The sequence below is a fragment of the Mus musculus genome, chromosome 18 (assembly GCF_000001635.26).
Source record: "Mus musculus strain C57BL/6J chromosome 18, GRCm38.p6 C57BL/6J".
NCBI lineage: Eukaryota > Metazoa > Chordata > Mammalia > Rodentia > Muridae > Mus > Mus musculus.
The window spans coordinates 38,101,026-38,119,194 of NC_000084.6; the positions used below are offsets into that span (position 1 = coordinate 38,101,026).

The 18,169-nt window shown below is 49.8% G+C and overlaps 1 long non-coding RNA gene across 3 annotated transcripts in view; it reads left to right on the forward strand.

Moving 5' to 3' along the window:
- The window catches only part of Gm30093, an 80,971-nt gene extending 76,023 nt beyond the window's left edge, over positions 1-4,948 (forward strand). For 2 of the 3 annotated variants that reach the window (XR_003952626.1, XR_877327.3), the window contains 2 exons: positions 2,657-2,812; positions 3,288-3,729. This is a non-coding gene — a long non-coding RNA (predicted gene, 30093). Of the gene's footprint in view, positions 1-2,656; positions 2,813-3,287 lie in introns of all 3 variants that reach the window. The other variant, XR_386171.4, reaches the window with a different exon arrangement.
- The last annotated feature ends 13,221 nt before the right edge of the window (positions 4,949-18,169 follow it).

Genomic DNA, 18,169 nt, shown 5'->3' on the forward strand with positions numbered 1-18,169 from the left:
CCTTTCTTCCTTCTGACTCACCTTCCTTCCATCCTTCCTTCCTTTCTTCCTTCCTTCCTTCCTTCCTTTCTTCCTTCTTTCCTTCCTTCCTACTCACATTCCTTCCATTTATTCATTTTGAAAATTACAAAATTTTGTTTTAATTTTTTAAATTTATTTATTTTATGTAATGAGTACACTGTCACTGTCTTCAGACACACCAGAAGAGGGCATGGGATTCCATTACAGATGGTTGTGAGCCACCATGTGGTTGCTGGGATTTGAACTCAGGACCTCTGGAAGAGCAGTCAGTGCTCTCACCCGCTGAGCCATCTCTCCAGCCCTAAGATTACAACATTGAATCAGCAGCTCTCTTTCTCATGAGATCCAGACTCGTGAGTTGCAGGCCAGGGCCTCTCAGTGTCTAGTAAAACTGAAGACATGAGACAGACCCCCATGTCCCTCCCTACAGGGACCTGCAGCACCCCCATGACCTCCCTCCCACTAACCCATAGATGCTGTGGGCTCATCCCTCACATTGTCCTCCCACCATGGCCTCCCCACCTTCCCCTTCCCCCCATCCTTTACTTCCCTGGTGCCCACCCTGATCCTCTTGTCCACTTAGCCAACTCCTTCCTCCGTTCTCACATGTAACACCCTCACACCTCAGAGTCTCTCTCAGAGCCTCTAAGTCTCTGTCATCCCAGCCCCTCCCACTCTCTGAAATATGCACAGGCCCAAGTTGTCAGTGGCGTTCTCAGAAATGGTCTATGTTGCCCTACCCCCGCCTGGTCCTCCTTAATACCTGAAAACTCATGAGTTCCAAGACACCAGCAAGCAGGAGGGGCAGGAACCTGAGAGTCCCTGTATGACTGGGACCGAGATACAGTGCCTTTCAATGTTAGGATGTCAGGCAAGGCTGGAACTCATGCCAGCTCTGTCTCAGGCCTACTCCTTGAAAGCCTGGGTAACGGTAGTAGTCCTTCTCACACCCCTAGGCTCCCCAGGTGAGGCTCCTCTGGCCACCCAGGAACAAATGGCTATTGGACGAAGCTGACCTGAGGCTCTCCCCACCAGCAGCCTGGGGCATCCAAGGGTCTGACTTCTGCTTGGGCCTTTCTAGCCTTCACTGTTGCGGCTTTCTTGTTGACAATGAAGGTCCCAAGGCTCAGATATTCCTGTGAGTGCACAGAGAGAGTACAGGCACCCCTTCCCATTACATGGTACACATGCCTTACAGCAGGGCTTCCCAAACTTGGACACCAGAGTCCCCTGGGAAGCTTGGGGACTCCCAAGGCTCCGCCCCTGGGGGCTTGTGAATTGGAAGAATTCTAGAGGGGCTGAGGAGCTGTTGCAGTCAAAGCCCAGGCCAGGTCCTGCCTCTGCATTGCTGTTCCTGCAGATCAGGTGCCAGACTAGGAACTGCTGCCTAGAGATGCTCGCTATGCACACACAAGAGAGGTCAACATCCATACAGAGATTCTGGGAAAAAGGGCATGAGGCAACTGAAGGAAATGGAAGCTCTGAATTGAGATCTTGGATTCCTCAGGCTAAGAACAATCTCCAAGCGTCCTTCTCTCCGGTTTCTAAGCCTAATTCTCAGTATAAGTCTCAGTCTAAGCCTGACTTCTCAGTCACCCTTCTCCCTGCGGCCTCTGACCCCAGCCAGGCCCTGCAGCCTTCAGGGAGCCTCCAAACTTCTCCGCACATGGGGAACCCATTTATCGACATTACCCTATGAGTGACTGGCAGGCAGGTGAGAGAGGAAGATTACAGAACAGGCTTAGCTTCCAGCTAACAGGGTGCACCTTCACCACAAGAATGCAGCCAATTATTCCCCCTGTTGTGGGGGATAACCATTAATGCCACAGGAAATTCTAAACAAGTGGTTAAATCATTACTGGGGAAGGCTCAGCCAGCCTGGCCCACCACTAAGTTCACTGGGTCTTGGTCTCAGAAAAGCTCACCTGAGAGATTGGGAAAGGAGGAGGAGAGAGTATTGGCTCAGCCATTTAGCATCACCAGCAGCCAGTCTGGCAGAGGCTGGCCCGGATCCATCGTCCCTTCTCTGAGCCTCGTTTCTGGCTATTGCTTCCAACCCGTCAGCTGCCCTTCTCAATCACATCCCACTTGGTGGGCCAATGCTTTTATTCCATTGACAACCATTTACTAAGCACCTACTATGTGCCAGCAGTATTCTACAGCATTCCCTGGGGATACAATGTGACCATGGCAAGTAGGTGCCTATCCTCAGTAGCTCTCAGTCCAGTGGAAAGGGCAGATAATGAGGAGCTGAACCAATAACTAATAAATAATTAAAGCGGAGGCAAGTGCTCAGGAGGGTAGAAACAAGGGACTGGGTATTTTACATGGACTACCTAGTGGGAAGATGGTGGAGCCCACCCTGGGGTTGGCCAGCAGTCTGTGCCCATCACTGGGACCTGCAGATCATGGTCGACATGAACATCTGCAACTCGTGAGCAGCCTCCTTCCTACCCCCCGAGTCCCCAGCACACTATCTTTGGAAAGATAATGAGTATCTGTAACAGCTTACTGTTGTTTAGCACTTACTGTGTGCCAGGGATTGCACTAAGCAATTTATGGTCATGACGTCATCCCATCCAACAGAACAATAATAACATGATGAGCTAGGTGTTTCTTAATTCCCATTGTACAGAGAAGGAAGTGGAGACTTGGAACATTGGAGCCATTTCACCAAGCCATTTCATCCGAGGACTGCCTGAGTTCCAGAGAGACGCCACCTTGTTTTGACTCTCGGGAGGTCAACAACAGGCCTGTGTAGACTCCTCAGCGCTTATTGCAAAGCTAAGAGGTATGTGGCTTGGCTTCCCTGTGGAGGTGCAGCTCTTTTGGGATTGGACCATCAGGACCAGTGAAACTAGTATAGCAACAATGAGAGGCCCTCTGTGCTTCAGGCCTCTGAAACCAAGCCCCAAGAGGACAGGCAATTTGCAGTGGTCAGCTGTAGGGCCCCAGTGGAGTATTCAGGCATTCTAGGCCAGCCCCACTGGTTCTCCAAGATGGACCAGAACCCACAGAGCTCTCTATTTCATTGCTGCACCTCAGGACACCTCAGTCCCCAGAGGACTCTTCCAACCATCCCTACATGTCCTCTGCCTCCTGCCCCTACAGCCAGGCTGCACTCCCCAGGGCCCTTGGGGCAGCCAGAGGCAGACAGGACCGGAGCCTGGGTCTGCGGTGACTAATCGCCTGGTGCTTGGGAGACCATGGTGAATTATTCACACGGATTCTGTGAATTATTCAAGTTGTTATTATTTATTTTTCAGATCTGCCTGCGGCAGAGCCTCCAGGCCCATGTTCAAAGGATGACATAAGTCCTGGTCGCCTCTGTCTGTGGAAGGAGCTGATCTTCTCTCCAGCCTCGCCACCGGTCCCCAAATGCAGGCCCAGTCACAGGGTTGTGCAGTGGGGGCATACTGAGAAGACCCACCCTGGCACCAATTACTAATGGAGGCTTTGCTGCACCCCACCCACCGCTGAGCTTCCCTAGACAGGTTCCAATGACAGTCACAGCAGCTTGACGAAGAATGCTATCAAACCCATTTCATAGATGAGGGAACTGATGCTAGGCAGTGTCATATTTCTCATCTAGGGCTACAAGTCAGAAACTGGGATCAAGACCAGAGCTGTAGATTCTAAAGCCAGTGTCAGCCATATCGTATGTGCCTGAGGCTGTCGTGTTGGGCAGTGTCTCACCAAACCCCTCTGCTACCCCAATCACTTTCTCACCTCCACCCTCAGCTTCAAACCATTTTGAGGGCAGGCCACACCCCGTGGCTCTAACACACTCAAGAGGAGCTGGCTGCACATCTCTATGGCAACAGGATCCTAAACAGCCAGTGCTGAGTTTGCCCAGGCCTCTAAGGAATGGAGGTGGCCTTTGCCAACGGAGGCCCCCAGGTGTCCCAGGCTCTGAGCAAGTGTGATTCAGGGTTCCCTCGGGCACATCAACCTCACACACTTCTCCATCTCCCCAGCTCCCATGCAGAGCCGTGGTCCCATTCCTCCCTCTGTAGTCAGGACAACCATCCCTGCCTCCTTTCCCCAGTCCTCTCACAGCTTACTAACCATCTAATTTCCATCCCTCAGAAAGCGGCTTCTTCTGGGGTGGGGCCTTCTCTCCCCTCCCCCGTGGCGTCATCTGGAGAAGATTTCATCCCTGGGGAGCCCAGAGGTCAAGGCAATCAGTGATCTGTATCCCATAGACACTCTCTGGTCTGGAAAGAACATTTATCTTTCTGCCAGTCCATTCACCACTCACTCATTCATTGATTCACCACTCATTCATTCATTTGTTCATTCACCACTCATTCATTCATTCATTCATTCATACACTCACTGATTCCTTAGCTGGGTGCCTCACTGTTGTAGGGGCTAAAGGCAGTTGCTAGAAGCAGCAGAACCCCCTTACCAGGGGTCCCTCTTTCCAGGAACCTGCACTTCCTGACATCCAAAGCAAAACTACAGGCAAACTGGGTTTGAGGCTGATTTTTCCAGCTCCTGACTCTGGCTGACCTTGAGCTAGCAGCCTCTGCTCCCCATTTTAAAACAAGGCTGTAGGGTCTAATTCTGTGTTCTAAGCCCTCAGAATCCCCCCTTCCTCCGGTACCAGGAACTTAAGAACAGGAACAACACAACCATGTCTGTCTCACATCTGTGCGAGCCAGCACGCTCCGGCTCACGTAGACTTGACAATTGTCCCATGCACTCTAAAGACCAGTCTGGGATGACAACTCTAAGAAGCCATAGGAAAAGCAATCAAGTCTTTAGAGTTGACCAGCACAGCAGCATCACAGCACATGTGCGCCCACACCCACACACATTCTCTCTCCCTCCCTCTCTCTCTCCCTCTCTCTCTCTCTCTCTCTCTCACACACACACACACAAATATCAAATGCATACTTGCAAATATAATATTAACTTTCAAGAATTTAACTGAGTCTATTTTGGTTGCCGAAGTGGAACAGTAACAACCATTTGCATGGGGCCTGTGCTTGCCTCACCGATGATTATTTAAGATTTCTGCAGAGGTAGAGGCTGTTAGTGTCCCATTGGATGGACAGGAAAACTGGGACTATTGATACAGGGCTGGGAAGTAGCAGAGCTGGGCTTTGAACCGAGGCCCACAACGGCCCATGCTCTGGCTGCTACCAGGATAGAATGATGAGGTGTGGTTCCCTCTTCCAAAGCCTATGATGGAGGTGTGTGTGGGTGACCAGATCAGCCCCTCTCCTGGGAAGTTGGAGGCTGATGGTTTCTGCGTTCTTGGACAATTGCAGCGGTGATGCTTTGGGTGAAGCCAAACTTAGTCATATAGGATCTAGGAAGTCCAGGTTTATATTCAGCCGAGAGTCGCCAGTTCAGCATGCAGGGGTTCAGCCAGCTCTTTACCTCATAGCACCTGGGTTTGGTAGGCAGGTGGAGGAAGCCCAGAGTCTGAAATGTGGCATGAAAACAGCCACACCTATGGCCCAGCCAATGACCTTGTACTTAAGTAGCCTGGTCTGATTTTCATGGAACTGTAGAGGAAATCCTGCGGGTCCATGAGAATATAAACCATGCCTAAGCTCCATCCCCCAAGCCAGCAATGGGGTCTCCTCTTCAGAGAGGCTCTGGGCAACCTAAGCCTGCATAATCAGGCATCCTTGGATCAGCACATCATCTACCCTTTTATGAAATTTGAATATCAGCATTCTTCTTCTGGGCTTGTGCGACAGATAACAAAGTGCTCAGCAAAGGCTAGGTATGTTGAACTATCTTCTCCCTTCCAAGCTCTTCCTTCTGGTCATGAAGTAGCCTAGTAAGTCTTAAACCCCTCAGAGGAGGGAACTGTTGAACTGCCTCAAATCACGATTCCTTGTTCCCACGGGCCCTACTTGAGGCGCTGTAGAAAGTCAGCCCTGGGGCTGAACGAATGCTCTTAACCTTGATGCTCTTGCAGAAGGTAGGAGTTTTGGTTTCCAGCCCCCATGTGGGGCTGCTCCCAATCAACCTCAACTCTTGGGGATCGGATGTCCTCTTCTGGTTACCATGAGCACAGATCTGCAAGCACACATGTGTGAGCATGCACACACACACACATACACACACACAACCTAAAGCAAGCACACACACACTAATTGCGTTTGGTTCTGTTTGTTTTGTTTTTGAGATAGAGTTTCTTTGTATAGCCCTGGCTGTCCTGGAACTCACTCCGTAGACCAGGCTGGCCCCGAACTCTGTCTGCCTCTGCCTCTGCCTCTGCCTCTGCCTCTGCCTCTGCCTCTGCCTCTGCCTCTGCCTCTGCCTCTGCCTCTGCCTCTGCCTCTGCCTCTGCCTCTGCCTCTGCCTCTGCCTCTGCCTCTGCCTCTGCCTCTGCCTCTGCCTCTGCCTCCTCTGCCTCTGCCGCCTCTGCCTCTGCCGCCTCTGCCTCTGCCTCTGCCTCTGCCTCTGCCTCTGCCTCTGCCTCTGCCTCTGCCTCCTCTGCCTCTTCCTCTGCCTCTGCCTCTGCCTCTGCCTCTGCCTCTGCCTCTGCCTCTGCCTCTGCCTCTGCCTCTGCCTCTGCCTCCCGAGTACTGGGACTAAAGGTATGTGCCACCACCTTTTTTTTTTTTAATTAAAGAAAGCATTTATTTATTTTATGTGTATGAGTACATTGTAGCTGTCTTCAGACACACCAGAAGAGAGCATCAGATCCCATTACAGATGGTTGTGAGCCACCATGTGTTTGCTGGGAACTGAACTCAGGACCTCTGAAAGAACAGTCAGTGCTCTTAACCACTGAGCCATCTCTCCAGTCTGTGCCACTACCTTTTAAAATAAAATCTACAGACTCTTTTCTCTCATAGCCTGAAGCTGTAGGGCCTTGTAGAGCCTCTGAGCTTCAGAAAGCACTACATTTAGTCTCAGGTGCTAAATGTCATAGACAGCTGTGGACTAGTCTGTAATTGGGAGACCCACAGGAACAGTCATGTAAAGTGGAAGCTGTCATTTAAGCAGAACCTGAAGACCAAGCCCCACCTCATTCCTCTGGGTCTGGTGGGTCTAGGGCCTCTGAGCACTGTTGTTGTACGTTCTTAGCCTTGCTTCTGATTGGGCCCTCCTCACCCTTCCTGTGCCCTCATCCTGACCTCTCTGATAAGACCCAGGACTAAAGATGTGGCCCCCACCTCCAACTCCAAACTAGTATCTGTCCTTCCCATTGCCCACAGACCCCTGGGAATCAGCCCCTAATTGCATCTCAGGCTGGGAGGCTATTAGCCTGTGATTGAATCCCTGGTGTCTCCCATACCCCCTGGGTGTCAGTTCTCAGCTTCCATGGGGGTTTGAGATGGCATTGAGCTATAATTTAGGACCCAGCTAGCTTGGCTCCCCACTACTCTCACCCCAAGCCTTCGGTAGACTCCTCCAAGGAGCTGGGTTCTCTACCATGGGCGAGTCAAGGGTTTGACCGTATAAAAGAGGGTTCCTGGCCTGTCAAATACAGAACACATCCCCATGCTCTCTTACATCTGCTACCGTGGGAATCTCATGGCGTCTTCTTCTCCCTGTTTTTTATGCCTGGTCATCTACTGCCTGAGCCTTTAGAATAGAGTACTTCATCTGCTTTGTCTAGCCTGCTCCTAGCAGGACTAGTTGGCATTTTGATAAATCCTGGGGTTTCCTCCATCAATGTATTCTGAATGGTGGACATGGTGCCAAGCAAGGTGCATGCCAGCAAGGCAAGGTCTGGCCTTCCTGGCAGCAGTACAGCCACTGGGGGTAAGATAGAAGAGTCACAGATAGCAGGGCAGTGGTGGCGCACGCCTTTAATCCCAGCACTTGGGAAGCAGAGGCAGGTGGATTTCTGAGTTTGAAGCCAGCCTGGTCTACAGAGTGAGTTCCAGGACAGCCAGGGCTATACAGAGAAACCCTCGAAGAAAAGAAAAGGAAAAAAAAAGAAAAAGAAGAAGAGTCACAGACTGCCTGGAGGGTCTGATGGCCAGCAGTGGCCCATGGGAACTCAGAAGAGGAAACTTTTCTAGCTTGTATGAGTGGAATGAGAATGAGTAGGGTGCCTGGTTTCTGAGGTAAGGGATGAGGAAGACGATTCTATTTACCCAAGGATACAGTGTGGGGGCTGGATAAGGAAACTGTTCCAGACACAGGGAAGAATACAGGAAAGAGGCCCTGGAGGAGAGTGATGGCAAGGGTAGAGGCTGGAGGCTGGCTGAGGCCCTGTTTGAGGACTTTCACTTCATCCAGAGGGCACAGAAGAGCCATAGGAAGTATTGGGACAGGAGCACGATACAGTGCCATATGGAGAAAGAATTGGGGGCCAGAGGGGTGAAGGCGGGAGACCTTCACGCAGACTCCCAGCCATCTGTCTTTCCTCCCCCACAAGTGGGAACAGCCCCTCTGTCCCCGTTAAAAAAGGGAAGTGGGACTTCTTTGATCTTCCTTCACTCTTCTCCCACAGTTCCTGACTCGAGCACGGGTGTGCACGCAGACACACACAGCAAGACCTGCTGTAGATCCTTTGTTGGGGGAAGGGCAGAGAAGGCTTGAGGGGAAGATGACACAGAGCCATCTGCCCCTCCAGAGCTGGAAGGGAAGAGGTCTGGAGGTTTCATGCCTGGGTGAAGCTCCAGTCAGTGGACCCACTCCATGACACTTGGCACAGTTACACCGTTGTCCCCTAAAGGATTGATCTCTGTCAGAGCTACAGAGACTGGAGCTAAGAACATCTCCAGCTCACTCGGCAGCTCCCGCAGCCTTGGGATCCACCCTCTCCTAGGCTCCAGCAGCCTCCAGATCTGTCCTCTCTGTGCAAGCCCCATATTTGGGCCCTGAAAGATAGCCCCACAGGGGTGGGTGCCCTCATTAGACTCCATGCAGCAACCATCAGACCACAGCTCTACCTGCGAGGTCCTCTGAAAAGCATCTGTCCATTGTTGTCATCTCTACAGCATCCTCCTTGCTCTTTCTTCTCCCAGCCTCCCCCTCCCCCCCTGCCCCCTACACTGCAGCCATAGCCACATACCTGTAAGAAAACTCCAGTCCCCACTCTTCTCCATGTCCTTCCAAGCCTCCGCACTGCCCTCATAGTGAGACTCAAATTCCTCCTGCGGAATACAAGGCCAGTCTGACCTCAAGACCTGACTACAGCATCCTCACTAGTAGCGGTCATCCAGCAGTTCTGGGCCTCGGGGGGTCTGCCTGTCCTTTGGCACAGCCCCCATCACTTAGTCCCATCATCTCTTTGTTCCTCATGTTTCAACTCCAGATGTGAGAAGCCTCTGACCACCATGCAGATGCACCTTTACAGCCGGAGGTTCCTTTCAGACCAGGCTGGCTGTGAACTCAGCAATCTGCTCGCCTTTACATCCTGAGTCCTGGGATTAAAAGCCTGGACCACTAACACCTGGCTTTTGAAAGGAGAGACTTTGTAAAGAAGAGAAACTAGACATTGACAAGCACCTAGTCTTGAGGGCCAGTGAGAGCAGAGGGGAGTACCCTGCCAGGTAGACAGAAAAATGGTTCTGCTAAGGGCAGGGAAGTGGAAAGCACAGGCATGGCTGGAAAAGCACGTGCTCATGAATATATGAACCCACTGATGGTTTTTTAAAATTGCGTGCATGCGTGTGTGCATGGGTGAGTTTTCAAATACTGGGAGTCAAACCCAGAATCTCCCACATGCTAAGTCAGTGTTCTGGCTCTGAGCCACACATTTGTGTATTTACAGGGTCAAGGGCTAATGGGTTATCTGCAAAGTGGGTCTGATACAGAGGCCAGTTTAGCTCTGTCTCTCATGTGTGTCTCTCTCACCAGGCACCATCTACATACTTGTAGAGTTCTACCATCTAGACTCAAGCTTAGAAAGCTTAACACCCGAGGTTATGTAGCCAGAAAGTGACATAGGAGAAATCTTTCCAATGGCTGAGGTAGGGGCTTTGAGGTGGGGCCCTTAAGCTACGTGAAGTGTATCTGGTATGAATGAAAGGCTATTCATTTTTCTAGAATATTTGTCAGTCCAGGAAAATCACCAGGGTTCCCTCTGTCTCAATCAGAAGTTCCACTTCTCCGGCCAAGGGGCTAAGATCCCTGGGTCCCTGAAGAGGAAATAGACCATGTATGCACCGCAAAACCATGCAGGAGGGACGAAGGAGCCAGCCTCTGGGGAGTCCCTTGTTAACACCTGTGTCCTTCTGAGGCAGAAGTCTAGGGGTGGAACATCTCTCAACATCACACCAGAGGTAAGGTCCTGAATCTAATAGCAAGGCAAATTGGGCTGGAAAGGAAATGAGATTTCTTTGTCAAGGTGAGAACATCTAGGAGAGCAGAGAACAGGATGGAGTGGGGGATAGGGTGCTGGGGGAGGGGGCTACCAAAGAGGCAGTGTGGATCTGGAATTATTAGAATGTTGATTATGTCCTCTTGATTGTTAATGAAATTCTTCACCTTGGATTTCTGGACTAGGGGGAAAGCTCCCAGAGCTCATTTTCCAGCTGATGAGAGCGAGAGAGAGGGCAGGAGGGGGCAGAAGACTCTCGGCTTAGGGAGAAATTAAATTCCACCTAAACAAATGGGACCGGACAAGCCTGGCTGCTGCCATTGAAGGCAGAGGCCCTAGCTGACCTGAAGTCCCTGTGGAAATGTGATGGAGACCCCGGAGAGGGAAAAGCCCAAGGCCTGTGACTCAAACAGCAGCATAAACCCTGATAACAACAGCTGACCCTGAGCCAACCACATGGCCCAGGCACAAGACTATTCAGGTATCACCCACTGAGGCTCCAACAGCCCCTAGTGGTCAAGACAGCCATTGCTCCCATCCCACAAGCACGGGCATAGCCAGGACAAAAGTTTGCCTACTTTCCCACGCCTGGGACCATGCAGGGGCCAGGACTAGGCCAGGCAGCCTGGCACTAGTTTGTGTGCTGAGATCTGGAAGATGCCACAACTCTACACAGACTCCTGGAGCCTCAGCTGCCTCACCTAGAACATGGAGCCAATAACAGTTGTTGCCATGGAGGGCTGCTGTTAGGACTCAATGAAACAAACAACAGTTAAAAATAATTTCAAATAGAAGTAGTATTCCTTTGAGCTGTGGACATGGCCAAACTGCTTAGATTGCTTGGCTAGTGTATTTGAAGCCTTGGATTGCTTGGCTAGTGTATTTGAAGCCTTGGGTTTGATTCTAGCACCACATAAACTAGGCATGTGTGCACAGCTGTAACCCTAGCACTTTGGAGGTAGAGACGGGGCAAGAAGTTCAAGGCCATCCTCAGCTATAGCTTCAGTGAATTTGAGACTAGCCTGGAATACTTGAGACTCTGGGGAGAGAGAGAGAGAGAGAGAGAGAGAGAGAGAGAGAGAGAGAGAGAGAGAGAGAGAGAGAGAGAGAGAAACTTTTAAGGGATGGAGAGATGGCCCAGAGGTTAAAAGCACTGGCTGCTCTTCAGAAAACCCAGGTTCGAATCCCAGCACCCATACAGTGGCTCACAGCCACCTATAACTCCTGTTCCATGGGATCTGATGCCCTCTTCTGACCTCCACAGGGCCTAGGCACACACATGTTGAACATACATACAGGCAAAACCTTTATACGATAAAAATAAGTAAGTTTTAAAAATTTAATGTAAAAACTTAATATTCTGCTTGGCAGTGATCCCTCTTAGCTGGTTAATAAGCCACTGTGATAACAACACTGAGTAACATAGCCAAACACCCCACCTGTGTGACCACAAGCATGATAAATAAATAACTTATATCACAACAGGACTGGTGTAGATTGAATGAGAATGGCTCCACAGGCTCATGTATTAAAATGCTTGGTCCTCGGTTGATGGAAATGTTTGGGAAGGATTAGGAGGTGTGGCCTTGTTGGTGGGATATGTTGCTGGGGGTGGTCTCAAAAGCCCACACCATTCCCAATTCTCTCCCTCCCCCTTCCCCTCCTCCTCCACCTCCCCCCCCTCCGTCTCCCTTTCCTTCCTCCATGCCTACCTGTGCATCAGATCAGATGTAAGCTCACCCTCTAAAACTGTTAGCTCCCATTAAATGCTTTCTCTTATAAGTCGCCTTGGTCATGGTATTCTGACACGACAATAGGAAAATAACTAATCACTAACAGATGGCAAATATGCTAGAACCAAGCAGCAGAAGGGGAAGCATTGATGGGAACAGTGACAACTAAAATAAAGCCACCATGCAATGTGGCGTAAGCCTTTAATCAGAGCACTCTGGAGGCAGAGGCAAGCAGATCTCTGTGAGTTCAAAGCTAGCCTGGTCCACAAAATGAGTTTCAGGACAGCCAGGGCTATACAAAGAAACCATGTCTCAAACAGACAGACAGACAGACAAATGAGTCTAAGAATAATAATGAAGGATTAGAAGAGAAGGCTAAGTAAGTGCAAAGACTCTGAGGTGGACCATATCAGGGAGTTGTAGGAAAGAGTAGTAGGAGTTAGTCTTTTTTGAGACACAGTTTCTCTGTATAGTCCTGGCTGTCCTGGAACTCCCTCTATAGACTAAGCTGGCCTAGAACTCACATAGATCCACCTGCCCCTGCATCCTGAGTACTGACCAGGACTAACAGAATACCACCACTACCTGGCTAGAACCAGAGTCTTGAAATAATGGGAGTTCAGATTATACTGCGGCTTGTCGGCCTTTATAATGACCCTGAGCTTCTATTCTCATGAGTCGAAATTGCTTTCGAGGGTTTTAGGGATGATCTGATTCATAGTTAAAGCTACCTCTCTGGTGTGGCATTGGAATGGCCTGGAGGGAGCCCAGCTGGGAAGCGAAGGAGACTTAGAAGGCTACAGCAATAATCCAGCCAGCAGTAGATGGGTGCTTATCCAAGAAGGCAGTAATGGAGGTGTTTCTAAGAGCTCAGGCTCCGGATGCGCCGGTTAGGGGAGGTAAAGCCCACAGGATGAGCTGATGGTGCTAAAGGATAAGAGATAAAAAGAAAATTCCCTGATGATTTTTATCCCTTCTCCATCTCCCGAATTCCTGAGCACCTGCCTCGCAGAGCTCCATGGAAGACACCTATCTACTTCCACCCATCCCGCAGACCCAGGATCTTGAGCAGAAACGTGCCTTGTGACTCTCCTGGGCCCACCAGATCCCTCCTCTACAGAGACCCCACTGCAGCCTGCCTCTGCCCAAGGTCTCTGCTCCAGCAGTGCTCCCTGGTTTTGCTCTGGGAGCAGTGCTCCCTGGTTTTGCTCTGGGAGCAGTGCTCCCTGGTTTTGCTCTGGGAGCAGTGCTCCCTGGTTTTACTCTGAGAGTTGTTTTTTATTCATCCCTCCTGCCCAGCTGCCACCCTCACTGCCTTGTCATCTCAGCAGGAGCAGCCATATGGCAGAAGACCTTCTTTGGCCTACCAGGCTGGGTGAAGCCACCACCCCAGCTCTGTACCTCGGAGCTTCCTCTGCAGGGGTCACCCCCTCTTGTCTTTTGTGTTTGATAAAAGCCTGTCCTCAACTCACTGACTATAACCTCCACAGTGGCAGGGGCTCACCTGTGTCCTCACAGCAGGCAGCTCACCCAGAGAGACCTTAGATCTGCTGTGGATCCTTAGGCTTTTGGTAAATTAACTTTGGTGTGTGTGTGGGGGTGGGGGGGCGGGGGTGTTGAAACAGGATCTCATGTAGCCCAGGCTGGCCTTGAACTCACTGTGTAACCTAAGGCGACCTTGATCTCCTGATCCTTTTACCTCCACTAGCCTAGATGCTGGGATTACAGGTGTTCCTCACCATGGCATCAGCTAAATTTACATTGCTGGCCTAAAATTCTCCGGTTATCAGGCAAACGCCTGGCACAGAGAGGGTGCCTCACACACAGTTCTTTAAGAAATGAGCCAGACTGCTATGAGACCTTGAACATGAGGCAAATCGTATGGGCCTCAGTCTCTCCATAGGTAAGGATGCGAATAAGAATACCAACTTCATATGTTGTGTGGGGATTAACAAGCATGAGGTACAAGCAATGCCCAGCCCACGCTAGGCGAGGCATAATAATCGCTCCTTGAACACATTCGCAGACAATTACACCTTACTGCTCCCCTGTTCATCTCCGCCCCCCCCCCACTGCCTTCTATCCCACCCACCCCTCTCCCACTGCCTTCCCTTCCCCTCCAAAGGACTCCCAGGGGTGGAATCATCAAGGCCTCCAAACGCACCCCTTCTCCCCCAAGGTCCCCCCAATTCGCCACTGGTTACATATTGATCCCGTTTAACTTTCCCAATGGATGATAAACATGAAATTAAAATGACTTCCTGGAATATTAATGTAGTAAATGGCCCTATTAAAAGAAAGAAAATACAGCTGAGAAAATTTGCTTTGATGTAGCATTTCTGCAGGAGGCTCATTTATCTGCAGCTCGGATTCTCCAAATGAGATTCTGCAGGTTTCTCTGATGTGTCTTATTTTTCCCTCACCAGAATTTCAACAGAAAATAGAATTACAAGCTGGTGTCATAAAAACCCGGGACTTTTCCCTTCTCAACCAAGAGGCAACTGAAAGCGGAGCAGGAAAGTGTCAGATTCTGCAAGCGCAGGCTGCGGTCTCTCCTGTTCTTCCCAATTCCCTGCATCTTTGCTGATGAAGTCCTGCTCTAGGCTGCCAGGCCAGCCTCTAAGGATCAGAGCAACACTCAAAGGCCTGCACTGCCCAGAAATGAGGAGGAAAAGAGCTCAGCCCCGCCCATACTGGGTGCCAGTGGGGATGGGCAGCTCAACTTGTGTCCAGGAAATCTCGTCTGTCTCTTATCGGGCGCGTGGTCTTTGATAAAGCATTTCGGGACAGGCATAGTGGTGACTTCCTGTAATTCCAGCATTTGGAGAGCAGAAGCAGAAGTATCACTGCACGTTCAAGGCCAACCTGGTCTACACAGCACGTGCTGGGGCTAACCACTTCTATAAAAGACCCTCTTTTAAAACAAACAAACAAACAAACAAACAAATCAAGGAGCTGGAGAGATGGCTCATGACTGCTCTTCCAGAGGTCCTGAATTGAGTCCCTAGCAACCACATGGTGGCTCACAGCTGTAATGGGATCCAGTACCATCTTCTGCTGTGACTGAAGAGAGTGACAGTGCATTCACATACATAAAATAAAATAAAATAAAATAAAATAAAATAAAGCAGGGCAGTGGTGATGCGTGCCTTTGATCCCAGCACTCAGGAGACAGAAGCAGGTGGATCTCTGAGTTAAATAAAGGCTAGCCTGGTGTAGTGAAAAATCCTGTCTCAAAAAAAAAAAAAAAAAAATCAAGCATGGGACTGGAGAGTTGGTTCAATGGGTAAGATCCCTGGCTGCTCTAGCTGGGCGTGGTGGCACATGCCTTTAATCTCAGTACTCGGGAGGCAGAGGCAGGCAGATTTCTGAGTTCGAGGCCATCCTGGTCTACAAATTGAGTTCCAGGACAGCCAGGGCTATACAGAGAAACCCTCTCTCTCGAGAAAAAACAAACAAACAATCAAACAGACAAAAAATCCCTGGCTGCTCTCTTCCAGAGGACCCAGGTTCAGTTACCAACATCCACATTTTGGTTCACATCCATTGTAACTCCAGCCCTAAAGGAATCTGATGCCCTCTTCTGACCTCTGCAGGCACCAGACACTCATATAGTGCAGATACATAGGTACATATGCACAGTCATGCACACAAAAATAAAATAAATAAATCTAAGTATTTTTAATTAATCAATCAATTACTTTCTCTGTGGTAGTCTGGATGAGAATATCTGCCCACATAGGTTCACATATTTGAATATTCGCCCCCCCCCACACACCTCTGTTTCCATTCCTCACCTCCAGTAGATGGAACTGTTTGGGGAGGATCAGGAGGTGTGGCCTTGTTAGAGGAAGTGTGTCACTAGGATAGATGCTGAGGTTTCACAAGACTCCTGCCATTCCCAGTCTCTCTCTTTCTCTCTGCCTCCTAGCTCTGATGTGAGTTCAAGATGTGAACTCTTAGCTCTTCCTTTGCTCTAGTATCATGGACTCTAAGCTGGGGCTGGAGAGATGGCTCAGTGGTTAAGAGCACTGACTGCTCTTTCAGAGGTCCTGAGTTCAATTTCCAGCAACCACATAGTGACTCACAACCATCTGTAATGGGATCTGATGCTCTCTTGTGGTGTGTCTAAAGACAGCTACAGTGTACTCACATACATGAAATAAATAAATAATTCTTTAAAAATAATAATAAAATAAAACCCTAGGCCCCCTAAAACCATACGCCAAATTGCATGCTTTGTTTTATAAGTCGCTTTGGTCACTGGTTCCTCTCACAGCAATAGGAAAGTAACTAAGACACCATTATTCTGTGCTGTGGGGATTCTAGTCCCTTACTTGCAGGGAAGCCGTAGAGATTGCATGAGATTCCTGGCATAAGTGAGTTCTCAGAATCGCCATTGATCACTACCGCTCCTATAAATACTAATTTGTAGCTAGTGGGATAATTCATCCTCCACTGAGGTGTCACCTACTCCAAGAGGATACCCCCTAGGTGTTGTGCTCCCCTGCTCTGTGTGCATGTGTGTGTGATGAAGTGGAAACTTGAAGGTTCTTTGGAAAGTAAGTTGGACGGTGTTTTGCTGGAGAAAACACATGCAATGAATGTTTTGTTAAAGTGGACACAGGTGAGAAAGACTAAGGCAGACTCATGGAGGAAGGTTTCACTGAAGCAGACACAGGAGAGAGGATGATCTTCTAAAGCAAGCACGTGAAAAGACACAGGAGGAAGGATTCTTTGCTAACAACAAGCATGTCTTGGTCCGCCTTACATTGCATAGTTGAGCTGCATTTGTCGAGACTCCTCAGACTTGTGCTCAGGCAAGAGCCATGCTGAGGCAAGGCACATGGAGGACCCGTGATGCTTGGAGGGTATAACTAGGACACCACTGATGATCTTTGCTTCTCTGAGAGAGAGAGGTACAGCTTCTCTGAGAGAACTTCTGGCATTCCTGTTGGTCCCTCCTTCTGACTTGAATTGAGGCTGGGGCCTGGCTGTCTCTGCTAGGTCATGTCACCATTGCTGCTAACCTGACTCTGATGAACTGGACAGCTGGTGTGTCTGTGAGGTGTTTGTGAGTGGATGGAGCTGCCACTGCTGACCTGTGAACTGAACTGACAATTTCCAGACAACACAGACAGGAGTTCCTCCAAAGAACCTGTCTAAACAGGTCCCCTTCCCCTGTATCCTTTCTTTTCCACTACCTCTGGTAGGTAATGGGCTACATGGAAGGTTAAAGCATTTAAGAACCATCATTAAAAAAGGATTTGAGCAGTTTTGAACCAGGCAGTGGTGGCACATGCCTTTAATCCCAGCACTTGGGAGGCAGAGGCAGGCAGATTTCTGAGTTCGAGGCCAGCCTGGTCTACAGAGTGAGTTCCAGGACAGCCAGGGCTACACAGAGAAACCCTGACTCGAAAAACAAAACAAAAACAAACAAACAAAAAAACAAAAAAAAAATAGATTTGAAAAAATTACAGTGTGGTGTGTATATATGTGTGTGTACGTGTGTGTGTGTGTGTGTGTGTGTGTGTGTGTGTGTGTGTGTACAGGTACACATGTGTTTATGGAAGCCAGAGGTGGTGGTTGTTGGTGGTCAGTCACCTTCATCAATTGCTCCCCATCTTCTCCAGGCACCTGAGTGTCCTCACTGTGCCTGGAACTCACTAATGTGACTAGACTGACTGGCTAGAAAGGAGCCTCCTGTCTGAAGATACCTACCAATAGCCCCAGCTTTTTACATGGCTGCTGAGGATACAAACGCAGGTCCTTGACTTACACACAGGAAGCACTTTTCCAGCTGAGCCACCTCCTCCGCTTCTCCTGCTTCTGGTGCCTGAGAGTCTGTCCCACCCAGCAGGCCCTGAAGATTTGTGCTGTATATGGTCTTCAGTGTGGCTCTAAGAGCTCTGAGTGCCCAGCGCAAAGAAGCTGGTCCCCAGTCCTGAGCTTCCTTGTCTACATCTTTCCCCGGGTTCTCCCTTGATGTGCGGAAACATCTTCCTTCCTCCCTGCCTCAGAGAGGTGGCAGACAGCAGAGCAGAGCTAGGCCCTCTTGCACAATTCATACCCCCTTCTTTATCAGTCTCTTACTTCCTCTTCTCCTCAGCAACTTCTGCTGAGATCTCAGGTCCACCCTGACCAGGAGTTGGCCCTGTTGGTC